Genomic DNA, 17,720 nt, shown 5'->3' on the forward strand with positions numbered 1-17,720 from the left:
ATACCCTTAGGCAAAATATCTCTCTTAATATATCGTAACTCTCGGACCGTAATCTTGTTCATTGTAAAATTGGTTTACTAATAGGTAATGTTAGACTATTTCGTTTAGCTCAAAACCATAAAGAATTTTAAGACTAAATTTCGGACAAAAAATAAATAAATTAGCGCGTCCTTAATAATGTCAGCTGATAAAGTATTTACTGTTTGAAATATTACGAAAGGTACCAATACATAAATTGACAAGTAATAATTGAAAAATAAGAAGACGACTAGTAATGAGGGCGGGATTTATATCCAGGTGGTGGTCTTGTAAATGGATATTTTCTGAGGTGTTTTCCACTGTAGGGGTACATATCACACTTGAGAGCTGCACTCCCTCGGTCGATTAGGTGTATCCTCATAGCGAGATTTACCAATATTCAATAACAAAAGTTGCAAAGGTCTTTATGACTAAGCCAAATGTTTTTAGTTTAAGCGAATAAATGATCATTACGTCTTTTAATAGACATTGGATCCCTTCACCAAGACTTTCTCCCTCTTCTTACACTCGAAAGGTGTTTACAATTGGTATTCACCCCTTATTGCAACCCACATGGATTTACCTCACCCCACTACATTCATAAGTTGATTCATCATATCGGAGTATGATTGAGGTGTGAGAAATATAACACATTGTTATTTACGAATATTAAACAAGATATATAACTAGATATGGCCTATAAGACTGTGTCCGTCTTCTTGTCTAAACCTTGACGAGAAGACGGAACAACCTTGTAGGCCGTATCTTCAGACGTGATGGCCAGATGAAGACAATCGTCGAGGGACAAGTAGATGGCAAGAACGGAAAAGGAAGACCTCGAATGAAAAAGATGGAACAGGTAAAGAAGGATGCGAAAGAGAAGAAATACGTAGGTGTGAAAAGATTAGCTGATCGGAGAATTAAGTGGAGAGCTGCGTCAAACCAATCTTAGGGTTGCTGACCTATGATGATGAAGAAAAAAATTATTCGCCCAGGTATTTACAATCTTAAAGATGGCCGAGAGAAGCTGACCATTTTTTTATGAACATATTAAGTTTTGTATAATACAGCGGTTGCCAGTGTGGTGGTTGTTGCTTAGGTTTTCAAAACAATACAAGTATATAGTGTTCCATACCTAACAAATGCAACGCGGAAGTCATCGTCTTAATAACCTATACAATGATAATGTATATTTTTACTCCACAGCCGAGAGAATTCTTTTAGCGCAAATAATTCGGATCTTTACACAGCCTCAAAGGTGCAGGCACCTCGTTGAAGTAAGCTGTATGCAATATCAATGAGAAGCATTGTGGATTTTTGATTTACCAAGTTTTCTTCTGCGCATGCTGCTATTCTGCCGCATTCTGTTCCAGAGATGAGGATAGGAAAATGTATTTTGCGCATAAAAATCGTTTCGTGATAGCCGCAGTTGTTTAACGAAGACAAATCGTTCGGCCGCACGATTCTTCCGATCGATAAATGCCGAATGCGGTTCTTCCTGTCCGAATACACAAGAAGTTAGATTGATAGTCTGTCCCAGCCTTCCAAGTTAGTACAAAAAAATAACGTGGGATCCGCTGATATTTATTTAACGCCGAAAATGGTTCCAAAAATACACGTCAGGGTTTACGTTCCAATGAATACAATTCCCCTACCAATGTTTCATAAAACTGATTGTTATTTAAAAAGAGCATAAGGATAAGTCACAAAATGCTACTTACAATTATACAAAAATGGGTATGCGATGCAGACGAAGATATCGCATCGTAACTAATATGAATCCAAGGGAGTGGGTCAGCTAACACTTACATTTCATTTTCTTCCAATTACACTAGAGACATAATGAAATGTTAAAACCTTTACAATTCCACATTAATTCACAAAATTCATGTGACTACTTATTCTGAGTCTTCGATGCAAATGTACTCCATGATGACCGTGCTATGTCGAAACTAGGACGTACAGAATTAAATTTGTGTGTAATTATAAAGTATTTTACATTTCACCATGTTAAGTCGATTCCATGAAGTCATGCCCGAGACAACGAATTATACACGAAATACACCGATTAATATTCGATTCCTTATTGATGTTTCCGTTCATAGATCGGATCGCAGTGCTGCCAAGCATAACGTTCTGTTAGAGCATGGCTGATAAAAATTGAAGTCCTCAGGCACAAAAAAGAGCTATAGGATTCAAATTTATAGATTGTTAAAAAACGGCAGCCACTCTAGCCTAGATATGAAAAGAATATTCTCAAGATATGACTCTACAGTAATTAAGTGTGGAGTGAGTTAAGTATTGTATAGCTAGAGCTAGAATACCAGAACAGTACGAATTATTTTAATAGCAAAAAATGCTTATCATCCCTTATGCTGAAATAAACTAATAATTATTAAAAAAAAAAATAAGCTTCTCGAATGACAGTGATGCAAAAATAAACTCGAATATGTTAAATGAGATAACATCATAGAATATTCTCCGTTACACTATCTACGAGAGGAGTATTCTTTTTAGCAATTCATGAAAATGGTTCAAATATGGTGATTGTTTTGAGACTGTAGTCGCTGTGAAATCTCGATAAAAAAGGCGGAAGACACACTAGCACCACGTGTCTGGGTCTACTCGAATACTCTCACTGAATCCCCTCAATTAGCTCACGCAAAAATTCATCCCAGTGCTTTTCTGGTCTTTTCCGGACTATAATGCCCTGAATGGACAAACAAACCCGACGCGTGGGCGGAAAACAGTAAAAAGAGCAGCCAACGAGAGGGAAAGAATTTGGTCTTTGACCCCGGAAGCGAAAACTGCTCCAATACGCCCGACACGACCGATCATAATGCTTATATATCAACGCCCTAACAAGGTGAAACTGAAAATTTTCAGACACAATGGATCGCAAATTTCGCAATAACAGGTCGGTTGGCGCGAGCATCGTCGCATTTCTTCGATGGCAACAATCTCACAATCCCATTATCTTTCTCATCACGCTACACGGAGAAATTGATAAATGGATTCCTGATTCAAAAGCTTCACGGTAAAAATTACACCAGATCTTGTCCCGAAAGAACTTTAATCACAGGTCAACAATCCTTCGATAGTTATGACGCAGCTCTCCCCTCTGGATTCTCCTGTCAGCCAATCTTTTCACGCCTACGAATTTATTCTCCCTCACATCCTTCTTCACCTGCTCCATTTCTTAGCACTTCCTCATTACTTACACGGTCGATCCATTTCATCCTCATCATTATTCTGTAGCGTCACATTTCGAATGCATCCGCCATTGATTTCTCTGCTGCTGTCATAAATCATGCCTCACTTCCATAAATAAGCACGCTCCAAATGTAAGTTCTGGTCAATTGCTTCCTTCCTTCTATGCTTAAATTTCCCTCCGTAAATAGATCTTTTTTTTTAGCGGGAAACTCTCTTCGCCTGGACTATTCTACGTAAAATATTTTTCTTGATTCTTGCATTGCTAGTTCTTCTGCTTAGCAAATAACAGAGTTATTACACCTGCGAAATTCACTAACTCTTTCCTAACCTTGTGGTATTCCATTATAAGATTTTTTGGACAATTCACTTTTACTTACACCACTACTTTTTTACTTAACTCGACCCGGGTTTCGATGAATAATCATCGTATCGGGCGTAAATTATTATGTATTTATGAATTCTTCTCGGGTTCTCAACCAGGTTAATTGTTTCGCATAAGCCGACATTTCGAGAGACGACATGTCTTGACATGACTTGGAATTGAAATTGAGTGTGGAATTGTACTTTCAAAGAGTAACACGGCCTTGAAGATGGGAGACAAGTCGTCTCTCGAAACGTCGGCTTATATGAAAGAATTAACCTGGCTGATCAGATAGAGAACCCGAGAAGAATTCATCAGTAGTATTCACCGGAAGAAATTAAAATCGTTTATTATGAATTTATCTTATTATTGTAACCTAACTGAGGAAGAGATGAATTTTAAATCGGATGCCAGAATAAGGAAAAGGGATATTCGTTTATCAGAGTGCTGTCCTGACTTTCAATATATAAATAAACGAATATCTTTACCCATCCCTTTCCCCTATTCTGTCGTCCGTTTTAAAATTCATCTCTTCTTCCGTTAGGTAACTAGGTAACAAATATAAGATAAATAGATCATAAATTACGCCTGAAGATGATGATAACTTATCGAAACCCGGGTCGCGTTATATAAAAAAGTAGTGATATAGTTAAAAGTGTATCGTCCAAGAAATCTTATTTTTACACATCTCCGAATTTTTGTTTCTCTATTTTAATACAGGTCTTGACTTTTTCTTTATAGTCCTTATATCTTAGTATTCTTTGAACTCAATGTCAGCTGAAGTCCACTAATTATTCTACTCATATTTTCCACACTGAAAGAGCTGTATGAGTAAAGGGAGATTTTAAATAGCCTGGCTATGGAGAAATATTCTTGAATACACCTACCTCATAAGTTCGCTGCACTATTTCATTTGATTCGGAGATACTTGGGTACCTCATTGAGATCCAGAAAAAATTGATCACTGTGAAAAATTAAATATTCCCCAATATTCAAAGAAACTCCCATAGAATGATGTCTCAAAATTATCGCAAGCTATTCTCACTCGCCAAGTTTACCTTAAACAAAAAACATATATTATTTGGAAAAGGAAAAACATGGACCAATGATGGAACGATATGATCAACATGTACGATAAATTACATTACCATAATAATAGCTCACTACCATTCTCCTGTCAGAAAATTTGAGATCAAATACAAAATTTTTCGACATTATAATATCCGTATCTTTCTTAAAAGCATAAAAGAGGCATATTGATAGAAACAATTGCAATTTTCCACGACAAATGCAAGTATTTCTTTCAACATGAAAAAATTCCTCTCCTTCACGCTTAGTTCTTATGATTTTATCCTTAAAAAAAAATCCTTATAAATAAGTGGCGCCGTGCGGTCATGAGTTGGTTCAAGAGGAATACACGATGCATGGAGGTCGGATATTGAGTAAATGTAACTGAGTTACAAGCAAAGAGCATATCATTAACACTTAACTTTTAACTAATACAGTTTAAAAATTGCAACTTTAATTTGTAATTCAGTCATTAAATTCTGAAAGTAATCGTTACTTTTATTTACTATCGGTTTACCGTCACTTTTGCCGTGTAGTACTAATTATTTATTTAGGCCCTATAGGCATGAATATCTACACCTGAATATTCACTGTGGATAAGGTTGATGTAGCCCGAACTTCCTTTCTATTAACGCGCATGAAATTCAAATTTTCACTTTTGATTACTAAAAGTTAACGATTATTCAAATGTAACAATTATTCTCGTGAACTTCGGAGTATATTAAAATTAAATATTACTTTAAAAAAATTATCGATTGCGAGCATAAAATTACCAAAGATGCAGTTGTTAACATTCAATTACTTCTACTTCGTTACTAGTTATATCCATTGGCGATCATCACCAGTCAAGAACTCATGCTGCCAAATCACCCGCTTTCAAATGAGCATCATATCATCACGTGACAGGATGAAATGAGTGTGAAGCAACAAAGCCAAACAACGGTCAAAGATTTCCTGTGCACAAACCGGAAGTTCTCCCGATAACGTTCATAGAAAGTCCGTGATCATTTTGTAAAATAAATGTTTATGTTAGATACGGCTACGTTACTCTCCGAAACTTTTATCTCGTAGTTAAACTTATTATACAAATTCAAATACAATTTATGTAAAAGTGTCCCAGTAGAGAGAGAGGTATGATTCTGTCACAAGAATCAGGGTACACGCGTTTACAAAGATACAGTTTAGACACGAATAGTTAAATTAAAATGTAGTTATTGACGGAATTAGCTCTGGTGAAGTATCAGGTGTCCCACAAGGAAGCCCCCATGAGCCTCCCTTTAGTTCATAAAATGTATACATAAACGACTACAGTTCCCGAATTGGCAGTAAAATACGTTTATTTGCTGACGACGCGTCGCGACGCTGCCATTTATCGCGAAGCTAGTGATCACTATGCATTTGAAGTTCTATCATCGGATTTAAACAACGTTCATGTGTGGAGCCAAGAGTGGGGACTAGAACTTAATCTGGGCAAATGCATGGCGGTAGACTTCTTGCGGATGTCGTCCAACTATCGCCATACCTATGCTGTGGATGGTGTCACCATAAGGGCCACGGATGAAGTGAAGTATCTAGGAGTCTAGAGGAGGAGAACTTCTGACTTATCGAAGGGAACACACAAAAGAAATATTTGTGGCAGAGCCCTGAAGAAATTGGGATTCGTCAAGAGATAATTTGCTGAACGCACAGGTATGGGAACTCGTTTTTCCCCCGAACGACAAAGGACTTTCATAAATGCCAAGCGGAACTGCGTTGAAGCATTTCCTAATTTCCTCCCTTATGCTGCCTAACGAATTGGTACAAGATTGTGTCTTGCCCATAGCCTGAGACAGGGGCGCAGGTAGGAATTAAGGCTGGGGGGGGGGGTTTAGGTGCAACCAATACCGGTGTGTGTTGGGGTATGGTATACCCACCAGGATAAGCGGTAGGTGCGAGATTAATCAATTGCGGAATTTTAAGATAAATGGTTCAAAATGGTGAGTTTTACTGTTTTCTGAGGGATGTTTTATCAATCCTTACACTATTCTATTAGTAATATCAATCAAATTAAGTAAAATGGATGAAACTTAAAAATCTCTCTGAGCTCTGGGGGTGGGGGGTTTGTCCCCCAAAACCCCCCACCTCGCTGCGCCACTGGTCTGAGTTTGGGGTTCCCAAATGGTGGTGCATTGGGGCACGGCTTTAGCCTAAAAATTAGGGTGGACTAGAGGGCATCTGTCATTCTTCTGCAGAACTAGCCTCAAACTGCGGCACATATTGCGTTGAATTTGAGTTATTTCTTCGCCGCATCGATGCCTTTTCCGGAGTTAATTTCTCAATTACACATTATATATTCACGTTATTTTCCATTCAGAGGTTTCTTCTTCCACGATTCGCAGATAGAACTAACAAAACACGGTTGCTAAGGGCATGGAAAAATGACTATCACACTGCGCCTATTATGAAACAAAATTCCATGCAATTTTTCCGTTGGTTTGATCAAATTCCACGCTATTTTTTTATTTTTTGAACATCGACTTCGACGCCTAGGTACTGAAATCTCACGCCAAGTGTTCCCTACGTTCAATTCATTGCTAATTATTTCCAACAACCGGAATTAAGTCCTCTACTTGATTTTCATAGCCGTTAATTCATTTATAATGTGTTTGACTACTTACTGCCGCGAAAAAGAGTACAAAAGCAGTCATTCTTCTCTACACAACACTTCTTGAATTATGCAATTCGGCTTGACAATACATTTCCTTTATGGCCCTGTATACACTATTCTTTGGCAAATTTCACCCCTCTTGCGAGGCCCTCAAGCACTGCAGTTGAGTACGAACTTTGAGCTCTGCCTCAATCCGAGGGTTCTGACATTTGAATGTCAGTCTGAGTTTGCAGATCCTTACGGCAAGACCCTCACGATATACATTGATAAGAGTTTTTACATTCTGTTCTCAGCGATATGGAGTCAACACTAAAGGAAAAAAATATGGTTGCCAAAATATTATCTTTTTAATTTTAAGAACTTATCGTTATTCTATAATTTTATTAGAATTAATTTATATTCCCCAATACAGGGAAAAATTACATAAATAAACCTGCCTAAGATACGGTTACTGAAAATCTCAGATAGCTTGACTTTTGACTAGGGAAAAAAATAATCTGTTAAGTATCAGTTTGTTTTGACTATACTCATAGCAATTCTTCACATGAATTGTAAAATAATAGACAACAAGGTCAACCAAAGAGTGCAGTATGAGTATGATTGGATTTATTCCATTCAATCTATCATATTCCATTTATTCTATTTTGTTGAGTCGTTATCATGAGGATTTATTTTCCAAGAAGAAGAGAGATGTCTCTTTATTTGAAGAACAATATGAAAATTCACGCTTTATTCAAAAGGAAAAAAATTGAAATTTTCACACGAAAAAAATACGTAAAATTAAGAAAATTAATTCAATGGGTACCAAACGTTTTCTTTAAAAACATCCCCAAGACACGGATCAAAAAATAGCCCCTGGAGCGACTTTTTGGTATAGTGATCAGCCACGTTTTGTGCCAAAATTTTCGGTATCCAAACGCTAAACTTACCATTATATTATAATGTTCTATCAACTAATTCTTTTGCCCTCTCCAAATTGTTTCTGAGGAAATGATAATTATTTACATAAGAACAATGCCAAAGTTTCGATGAATTTAAAAAACAATAATCAGTGTATTCTCCATATTTTAATGATAAAAAATAACCACTATGACACATATGCTGGTTGAAAGTAAAAAACAGATATTTTTGAAAAATGAAAATCGAATTTAAAAAAATAGATTTTCGTTTATTTAGAACAATTTCAGTAATTCAATGTTGATAACAACACAGTAACTCAATTATTATCATTAAAAGCTTAGAGTAAGCTCTGATGAAGGTGAATAAAGTCACCGCAAGGTTGAAAATATAATGGATAAAAATAAATTACTTTGACAGTATTCCAGATAGAACACAATATAGCTAACATATCCTTTAAATATCTTCATTTTCCAATAAAAAACGTTAAAAGCACATCTTCCGGCAAAAGGGTGAAGCATATTTTCCCCGGTTACTATGGACACGGGTTCCCAAAGAATAAATCAATGTGGGCGTCTTATTTTTGGATTCCATTTATCTATTCAGCATGGCCGCGACCAGAATTGATTGGCCTTCCTCTGGATATCTGATAGATTTGCTCGAGAAGTTAGCGAACTACTAAAAATCCATAGACATGCGGAGTAAAAATATTTACGTCGCCCAGCCAAATGACGTTTCTCCCCGCAGACAAAACGAGAATTTAGAATTTCCCGAATCTGACATTCCAAAATCCGCATTCCATTTCATTAGTCTCTTGGGCATTTTCCCATCACACGACACTGGGCCGATTGGATGCAAACTATATTTATATACAACACAAGGCCGCAAATTTGGTATCCCACGAATAAATCAGCGAGACATTATACTCTGAATATTTTTCTCTCCTGTAGTCGTATTAATGTATTGCATCTAAAAAAAGGAATTAAAGCACCGTGCCAATCTGGAAGACAGCAAATACAGGCATTGCCGCAACGAGGTTGCAGATAAACCAATTTCTCTCCGGCTGCCAAAAATATCCGCAAGGATCTATGTTGTTCGCAAAATTCATGATCTGAATGAGTTTATTGGCAGATCGTTATATGAATCCAACATTATAAATGTATATTGTGCCAAACACGCTTTTAGTCCATTCGATCGCTTGTTTCAATCGTTTTATTCAGCCATTAGAAAAGGCAGCGAAGAAAAAGCATACATCGAACCGAAAAATGTTGTAAAATATTAAACTCATTGGGAAACGGTAAAAAAATTAAAAACATTTCACATAAATTATCACGCGTAATATTCTAAAGATGGAAATTTTAAGAAAAAGGACTTGAGTAATTCGTATACAATCATTTTTCAAAGACTTTTAGAAGTTTTGTAGTCTAAGTTTTGGTTTTAAAGGCCCATGGCGAGTAATATCTCGCTGAAAATCTTTTGGCTCAAACGCTGTTCACCATTCGGAGAAAGATCTATTTACCTTGGCGCATATTAAGCGAGGACTAGAATCGTGAGTGGCTTGGAGTAGCATCAATACTTTGCGGACCTAGAATGAGGCCAAAGCCGTACAAAAATGCAGCTTCCCACGAAATTTGGCTCACTTACAAAGACGCGTAATAGACCTGAATTTGTCGAGGTACGCACCATTTCTACGAACGTTTTTAAGAGGACCAACCTAACACATTTACCCCTGACAAACGAACATGATAAGCATATCAGGAAGTAAGAGTTCAAATTCCACGGCTTAACAGATAGTTTTGAACTCAATATGTTCAGTTGAAGGTTGAAGGACAGGAGAATATCGCCTATGGGATTGAGGAAAATGTCTCTAACGCATTATGAGATAAAACGTTAATAACAAATTAACGCGATCACTGCCGAGGACTAGACCATGAGCATATACGCTTATGAATTGTAAATTAGAAATAGATAATCGTAAATGCGAGGCATGATGGAAAAAAGTAAACTTTATTGAAAATAATGCATGAAAAGTATATAAAACGAATTTCATGTCTAAAATTTTAATGCCACAGTGAACAATTGGTTCAAAATAACGTCAGAAAGCGTTTTCTACTAATGTTCATCAGAAAGTCAATGAAACAAAAAGGATACCATAATAAACATAAAATCAAACAAAAAAGATTTAAAAAACAAAAGAAACAGCATAGACTGAAAGAAAGCAGAAGACGGAAAAAATGTAAAAGAAAACGTCTTAACTATCGACGTTTATTCAAGGAAATATTTCAGATTGAAAATTGACCAGGCATGTTTTCCTTAGCTCATACACTTTAAAAAGAATTTCGGAAATTAAAAATCATAAGCAATGTAATTGCGATTTATTTTGGCCGGATGGATACAATAATGCATTAAGTCAACGGGCATTTTATAAATATTATTACTCGATCAATACGATGAAAATCATTGGAAATTATAATGACAATGATTCATGTACTATTTTCCCAAATAATTTTTCAGGGTGTGTTCTAAACTACAATGCATGGAGATGATAGACAATCCTATTGGCGTTAATTAGTAAAAATATGAATTAGTCTTCAAGACTGTGTATCGCTATTCATTTTTCAATTCAACTATAAGAGGAAAAGAGTAACAATTAACTACGTTGTCTCGGGCGTGACTCCGTGGAATTTTATCAACATTTAAAAATAGTAAGAATAACTTGTTTTCCCGCATAGATTTATTAAAAAACTTCTCGACGTTATGGATTTCCATGAGGACCGTCAATCATCAACATCACATTCCAAAAATCCTGAGGTTTGACGCAATTTTCCCCTCAATTCTAATCCAATCAGCAAACCTTTACACATCTAATAATTTAATCTTTTTCACACTCTTCTTTACCTGTTCCATATAATTCAATCGAGATCTCCCTTTTCCGTTCTTGTCTTGTCCCTCAACGGTTGTCTTCAACAAGCAATCATGTCTCAATATGTGGCCTCTAAGGTTGCTCCGTTTTGCTATCAATGTTTCCATAAGACTTATCTCCTTCTCTTCTCAGGACTTCCTCATTACTTACTAGGTCGATCCATTTGATCATCATCATTCTTCTATAGCACCGAATTTCAAAGGCCTAAGCCATTGATTTATTCGCAAGCTGCCACTGTCCGTGCCTCACTTCCTTGTAGGAGCATACTCCAAATGTAAGAAGTTTTAGGACCTTCAAAGCAGGGGCGCAGCGAGGGGGGGGGGCTTTGGGGAGTAAACCCCCCCCCCAGAGCTCACAGAAGTTTTAAGTTAAATCTATTTTACTTAATTGGATTAATATTGCTTAGAGAATAGTGTGCGGATTAATAAAATATCCCTCAGAAGGTCGTAAAAATCATCATTTTGAAACATTTATCTTAATTTTTTTCCGGCGGAAGTCCTCCGCACCTCCCTCTTACCCTGGCGGGTATGCAATACCACAAGCACCCCAGTATTAGTCGCGCCTGAATCCCCCCCTAGCCTTAATTCCTAGCTGCGCCCCTGCTTCAAAGGTATTGAAATTGATTTGAGACGTTGTTAGCAGCTACGATTTCTTTTCTTGAGTTTATTTCTCAATTCCATTTGATACCCACGCTTTTTTTCATTCGGAAGAGTCTTCATAGACAATTCACGACGAGGGGAGTGCAAAGAGAAAGCCCATTTCCATTCCTTAGAAGGCTGATTGCTGTTGCCACTTCGGTCGCATTTTAATCGGGTTTCAAAAGTATCCGTGGCGCAATGATGAGTGCAATGCGATCCACTTTTTCCCCATATTTTGAAGTAACCATAATGTTTGTAATGGCGTGGAATAGCATTGATATTTTATGAATTTGATGGATCACATCATCATGTATATAAATTTCGGTTAATACCTCTAATTATACCATATTTCCCCGTGAAATTCGGATCACTTTTGTCCGTCAGCGACGCGAGTGGCGACTTTTGTAAACCCATTTCAACGCGCGGTGGGTGACAACACATTTAGAGGCCGACTTGAGGATCCCTTTTCTAGTATTTGCGATTCACTGTTAGAACAAAAAAACGCGGTAGCAAAGCGCACGTAAATGAGAGAATACTATGCTACGTATTCCAAAGTTTCACCCTAATTTGCCCGCTTATTCCAAATCGGCCCTACCTCACATTAATTTCCCAGGTAATATTCACCATGTATAACTGATAACTTCAGGCTTTACTTTGTGAAACCTCTCCATATTGGAAATGAAGGAATAAAACTTTGTAAGGTTCACTATGATATTAATATGGGCACGACCCGGGTTTCGTAATGGTTAGATGTAACTACGTTACGAAACCCGGGTCGTGCCCATATTAAAATAATAGTGAACCTTACAAAGTTTAATTCCTTTATTTCTAATATTCACCAGGTAATATCCGCTACAATTTTTATTCCATGAACGCCACCATTGATGAAAGGGCACTGGAATAACAGCCTAACGTAAGTGCTCTGTAGGGATAAGTCATTGTTATTATTTCCAACGAATCGTATTTAAATGCAACTCCTTCCTTCCCAATTCTACCTCCCTCATGTCTGAGTGACTGTAAATAGGATTTGGGCAGTCCACTTGATTTATTTGAGTGATATTGGATTTGCAGCCTTGTCTATAGATAAATATTGTTAGCACCCAATGGGCCCGGTATCGTGTAGGGGAAAATGAGACTCAAGAGACGGAATGGAATGGAACGCGGATTTTGGCATGTCGCATAATGCTGAAAATTCTCAATTCTAAAATGACAGCATCACTGATGATGAGCCACGAGTCGGACCTCGAAACGTCGGCAGAAACTGAGTTTTTAACCCGGTGGGGATACCGAGAAAAGTTTCCCAAAATAATTCTCCGGGAGGGCATCAAATCTTATTTTATTATATTAGTCTCCCATTATCCTACGTACCTGAAGAGGATGATCATCGTCGAAACACAGATCGTAGTGAAGTTTTGAAGCGGATTTATGTATAAAAACAAAGTTGTACTTATTATTATAAAATATGACTAATTTATAAGCGTGAATTTGTAAGTTAGAATTTCCAGACTGAGCGCAGTGCTAAGGAATTTATCTAAGACCTGCGAAAAAGTGAGCATCTAGTCAACATTTTTGAGACGTTAAAGTAGTAAATCAAATCATTTATCTCAGTCATGCTGCCAGCTGCTCGTTTCAATACGACACCGAACACGCAGTCTTTCTTCGATGGACACATACACATGCATTGCGGCAGTTCGGAGGGGAAAAAAGCACAACCAAAGCTCTCCTCCTCTTCCGCAATTTCCACTCCGTATTTTTCCGAGTCAACAAACACGTAAAAAGCAAAGCAGTGTTTACGAACGATCGCGCGGTGTCTTCCCGAGGTTGATACGTATTAGATGGGGCTGAAAGCTTCCTCTGCGGAAGTAGTCAGAGGAAATTCTCAACTCCCCACACACTAAACAGAAACACTAGAGAAAAAAACTAGCAAATAAAATCAGGGGAATAGGTTCACGGAACGACAAATCAGATGACCGTCAACGAAACATATGTTTCGAAGCGCAGCGGAATTGACACGCAATGATGGTCGCGTGACGGAAAAACACTGCCAATGAACGCCTCTCACGCAATGGAGGCAAATGTCGTAGACATATTATTAGACAAATCGTTCTAAGTCGACCATGTGGTCGGGTGGTAACATAAAGGACTAGAATTAATACATATAGCCTAAAATATAAAATCGTAAACATTAAAGTACACAAAGGACCTGAGCAATCAATTTTTTTTCCAGCCTCGTCATATAAAATGCGAATAGGAAGTAAATTTTTAGCTGGTTTGAGAGTTGCTTCGGAGGCTCTTTTATAAATTTACGATCCTTCCTCGCCAAATAGCTACGCCCTTCTAATTTATTATATAGGTCCCCGCACGAACGATCACCAATGTATGCATCATGGATACCCTAATTCGTACCTCTCTCCTCCTTAACTCTAATGATTTCCAGCCCAAAATTTTAAACGTCACTGAAAAATTTCCCTTCCTTTGACTTTTTTCCCTTGAAAAAACTTGCAGCCAATCGCAGAACTATAGTCAGCTGTTTGAACTCCCTTATCTGATGAGGATCCCCAATAGACGCATTGAAAACTGACTGAAACTGAAAACATGACTGAAAATTTTTATCTGGAAAGTGCAAAATGTTTCACTTCATATCTCACAAGCGTGGGACTTAGAAGTAAGGGTTCGTAATATGCTATTTAAAGAGCGTGTTTTTTTTTATCGGAGTGTGACATGGGCTTTGAGAGCAGCGTAAACTAAGGCAGGTCTAAGAAACGTAAGTATAGTTGTAAGCATAAAACACATGGTTGGGGAAAAAAGAAGGAACATTCTGATCGATCCCAGTGACTCCGAAAACTTTCGCCGAAAGAAAGAAAAAAAGAGGTTCAGAGAATCCTTGCACGCGCACGCGGAAAATCAGTCCTTTCGTTTTGAAAATCGATCGATCGGGGAGCGCACAGCTGATCCATTCATGGTGGACCCAACTCCTCGAGAGATTGGCTCTCTCTTTCAAAAAATGCACACAAAACAATACAATACAAGCAACAAGGTGAGAGAGCAAGGTCCATGTTCCATGACACTTCGAAACCATCGACCCACGGACATCAAGAGCTAATTTTATTTATTTCAGGACTTAGAGAACGTCAAAAAGTGCTACTCAAAAAGTTTTTTTCGAAGTCGCGACGTCACACTAACGAATATTTCGACGCTGGTGAAGTCCTTAATATGGCTACTGGATCCCTCCCTATTCAGTAAATAACCAAAACAATCGACATGCGAAAGAAAACTAAAACAATTTTGACGCCCGACTCCGACAACAACGAATACCGATTGCGGATGGAGACTTTCTCAGGGCTGTTTTTCTTTGCTCATATTTTGAGTGATAATTTACGGAGTGGATAGACGCTACTAAATACTTCTTCTAGGACGACTCATTGTATGTTTTTATTTTTCCATCGATTCAACCTTTCGCGGATTTGCTACATGAGTTACCGTAGGCAAGTTGGCTAGCGTTTACATGAATGTGCTCGTATTTTTTGCTTTTATACATAATATATTTATGACCATCTTGTGGTGTGCATGTTGGTATTGTCTCGCGCGCTAGTGACTGATCACCCCCCACCAAAATCCCTGTGCAGGTGGCTCGCAGGGTATTATGTTGTGCATATAAATGCATTGTGAAAATTAGCCATTTATGAAAGAGTGTGACAATTTAACTTTGAAGAGCGATAAGTAAGTATATACACTTAGAACTCTAAAGTCGGAGAAGATTGCTATCAAAGTAGGGGGGATTTTTGAGGAGTTGAAAAGTCGAGGCTCACGGAAAATAATACATTCTCCAGCTTGTAAAGTCCGTCTCTGAATACGGGCCCACGATGGAACCTTACTTACCTCGAAACCTGCCGTTTTCAAGCCGTCCACCTCGCGGAACTCTTAGTAAGACAACCACGATGCGTATCCGTCGAGGCAATCACAAGGCCAGTCGGCTTCAGAGTCCGTCAAAATAGCACCCGTAAGAAGAAGATAAAACGACGATCACAAAACAGTGTTGATGGCGTCTCCAGCTGGTTAGGAGGGCACAGAGAGAGTCCGACAAGTGCCCGCACCACCGCGCTGCGTGGACGCCAGCAATCCTTCGGATGGCGAGGGAGGGACTTCCATGACGACCAGCGCGCTTCGGTGGGACCCACCGCCTTCCTTATCCCCGAGGAGCCGATGTCGGTGGTGCGTGGCAGCGTCCCGTCGACTTCCACTTGCACTACTGAGCCACTGCTGCCTCTCGCGAACCGCACACGCAGACTGTGAGGGGAGGGGATATCACCCCCTCTCCACCACCGCACCGCGAAGAGAGGAGGTGGTGGTCTCGCCGCTGCTGCTGGCGGCAGTCTCGGCAGGCACGTCAAAAGCGTCGGATTGAGGAACGGGGATCGGCGGGAGACGTAGCTGCGGTGTTTGGGGGGGGGGGGGGGCTCAGAGGGGGTAAATGAAGAGGAAAGAGGTGGGGGGGGGGGGGGTTGACGACGACTATGATGCGCTCTCGAAGGCAATCCGTATCTCACTGCATGCCGGTGGAAAAGCGCTCTTCCGGCGACGTCACTTGCGTGTTTACTACGGATCGGGAAGCTCATCAGTTTACACACGTAGTGAGAATAAAGACGATGTCGAATGAGAAAATCGAAACTTGAATCTTGTACGTGGTTAAAGGGCTCCATATAATTAATAACAGACACTTTGTTACTTCCAAAATACTTTTTTTACTTACTTACTAACTTTAAAAAATATGCTGTGGAAGTAATAAAGTGTCCGCTATTGATAAGATGTCGAATAAGATTGAATCAGAAAATTCATTCCACTCCGTAAATCCACTTCACTCAGATATCCTTTTTACACAAAATTTCCACGTACCCTTGTTAATCTGGTTTGGCATTTCACCTGCAGTGAATATTGTCGTTGTATATTTTTCTATTGTAAATGCATATTTTTCTACCGTAATGTTTATTAACCTTTATATTTGTATGCATGAAATGACGCTAACGAGGGGCTTGGTAGAAGAGACGATATTTTAGTCCCAACCTCGCCCGAATAAAGACATCTATCTATCTACCTATAAAGGTGTTGTCAAGGTTATCGAAACACACTTGGTATAAATTAAAAAGATTCAGACGTGATACAGTGGAAGTTCGACAGATTAAAATAAAATTTAATTTCACCTTTCCACAATTATTTTAATGCGAAAGACGCGTTTCGGCCAACCGAGTCATCATCTGATGCAAGACATCACATTACATGAGAGCATCGCATTTATACATTAGAGGAAGAAGTAGGGGAGGATTTGAAAAGTATAAGGATGGGGTGGAAAACAGAAGTACAGAGGGGATAAAACAAGAAAAAAGATTAACAAGGAGATACGGAAAACAAAGGGGTAAAAGGAGGACTTCAGTAATAGCTGTAGAAGAACGCCACCGGGTAAAAACCATGGAAACGGGAAGGCCAAGGGAGGGAGAAGAAAGAGAAGAGAGAGAGAGAATGGTCAGGGAGTAGAAAAGGCACGAATGTCATGAGAGATGGGGTGACGGGAGTAGATAGCGATGCAAGGAGGAGGCGGGGTAAGGAAGAGACGTCGTATTTAGTGTTTTTCTATGCAATGAGTACTGTAGCCCATGATCATTCAATTCATAACGAAACACAATTTATGTGTTCACACTCAATTTCACGTTTAGCGACCCGGGTTGCGGTAGCTCCGTGCCGTTTCTAAGTACGCTATCCTATAGCGGTTTGGCATATGTAGGTGAAAATATCGAGGGAATGTAAATGAAAGATTAAATTATAAGATGTTCTAAGATGTTAAATAATGAAGATGGACGACTTCCACAAAGTATATCCTGAGACGACTTCTTGCATTCATAATCAGTTTGATTCAAGCCTCCTATAACTCCTTGGAATATCTATATCTGTATTTATATAATG

At 38.6% G+C, this 17,720-nt stretch overlaps 1 protein-coding gene across 1 annotated transcript in view; it reads right to left on the reverse strand.

Moving 5' to 3' along the window:
• Positions 1 to 16,034, reverse strand: part of LOC124154482 (solute carrier organic anion transporter family member 5A1) — a 99,360-nt gene extending 83,326 nt beyond the window's left edge. The window contains exon 1 of the mRNA XM_046528249.1: positions 15,645 to 16,034. The gene's annotated coding sequence lies outside the window, so the exon portion shown is untranslated. The remainder of the gene's footprint in view (positions 1 to 15,644) is intronic.
• Between the last annotated feature and the right edge of the window lie 1,686 nt (positions 16,035 to 17,720).

Source organism: Ischnura elegans, chromosome 2 (genome assembly GCF_921293095.1).
Source record: "Ischnura elegans chromosome 2, ioIscEleg1.1, whole genome shotgun sequence".
Classification (NCBI taxonomy): Eukaryota; Metazoa; Arthropoda; class Insecta; order Odonata; family Coenagrionidae; genus Ischnura; species Ischnura elegans.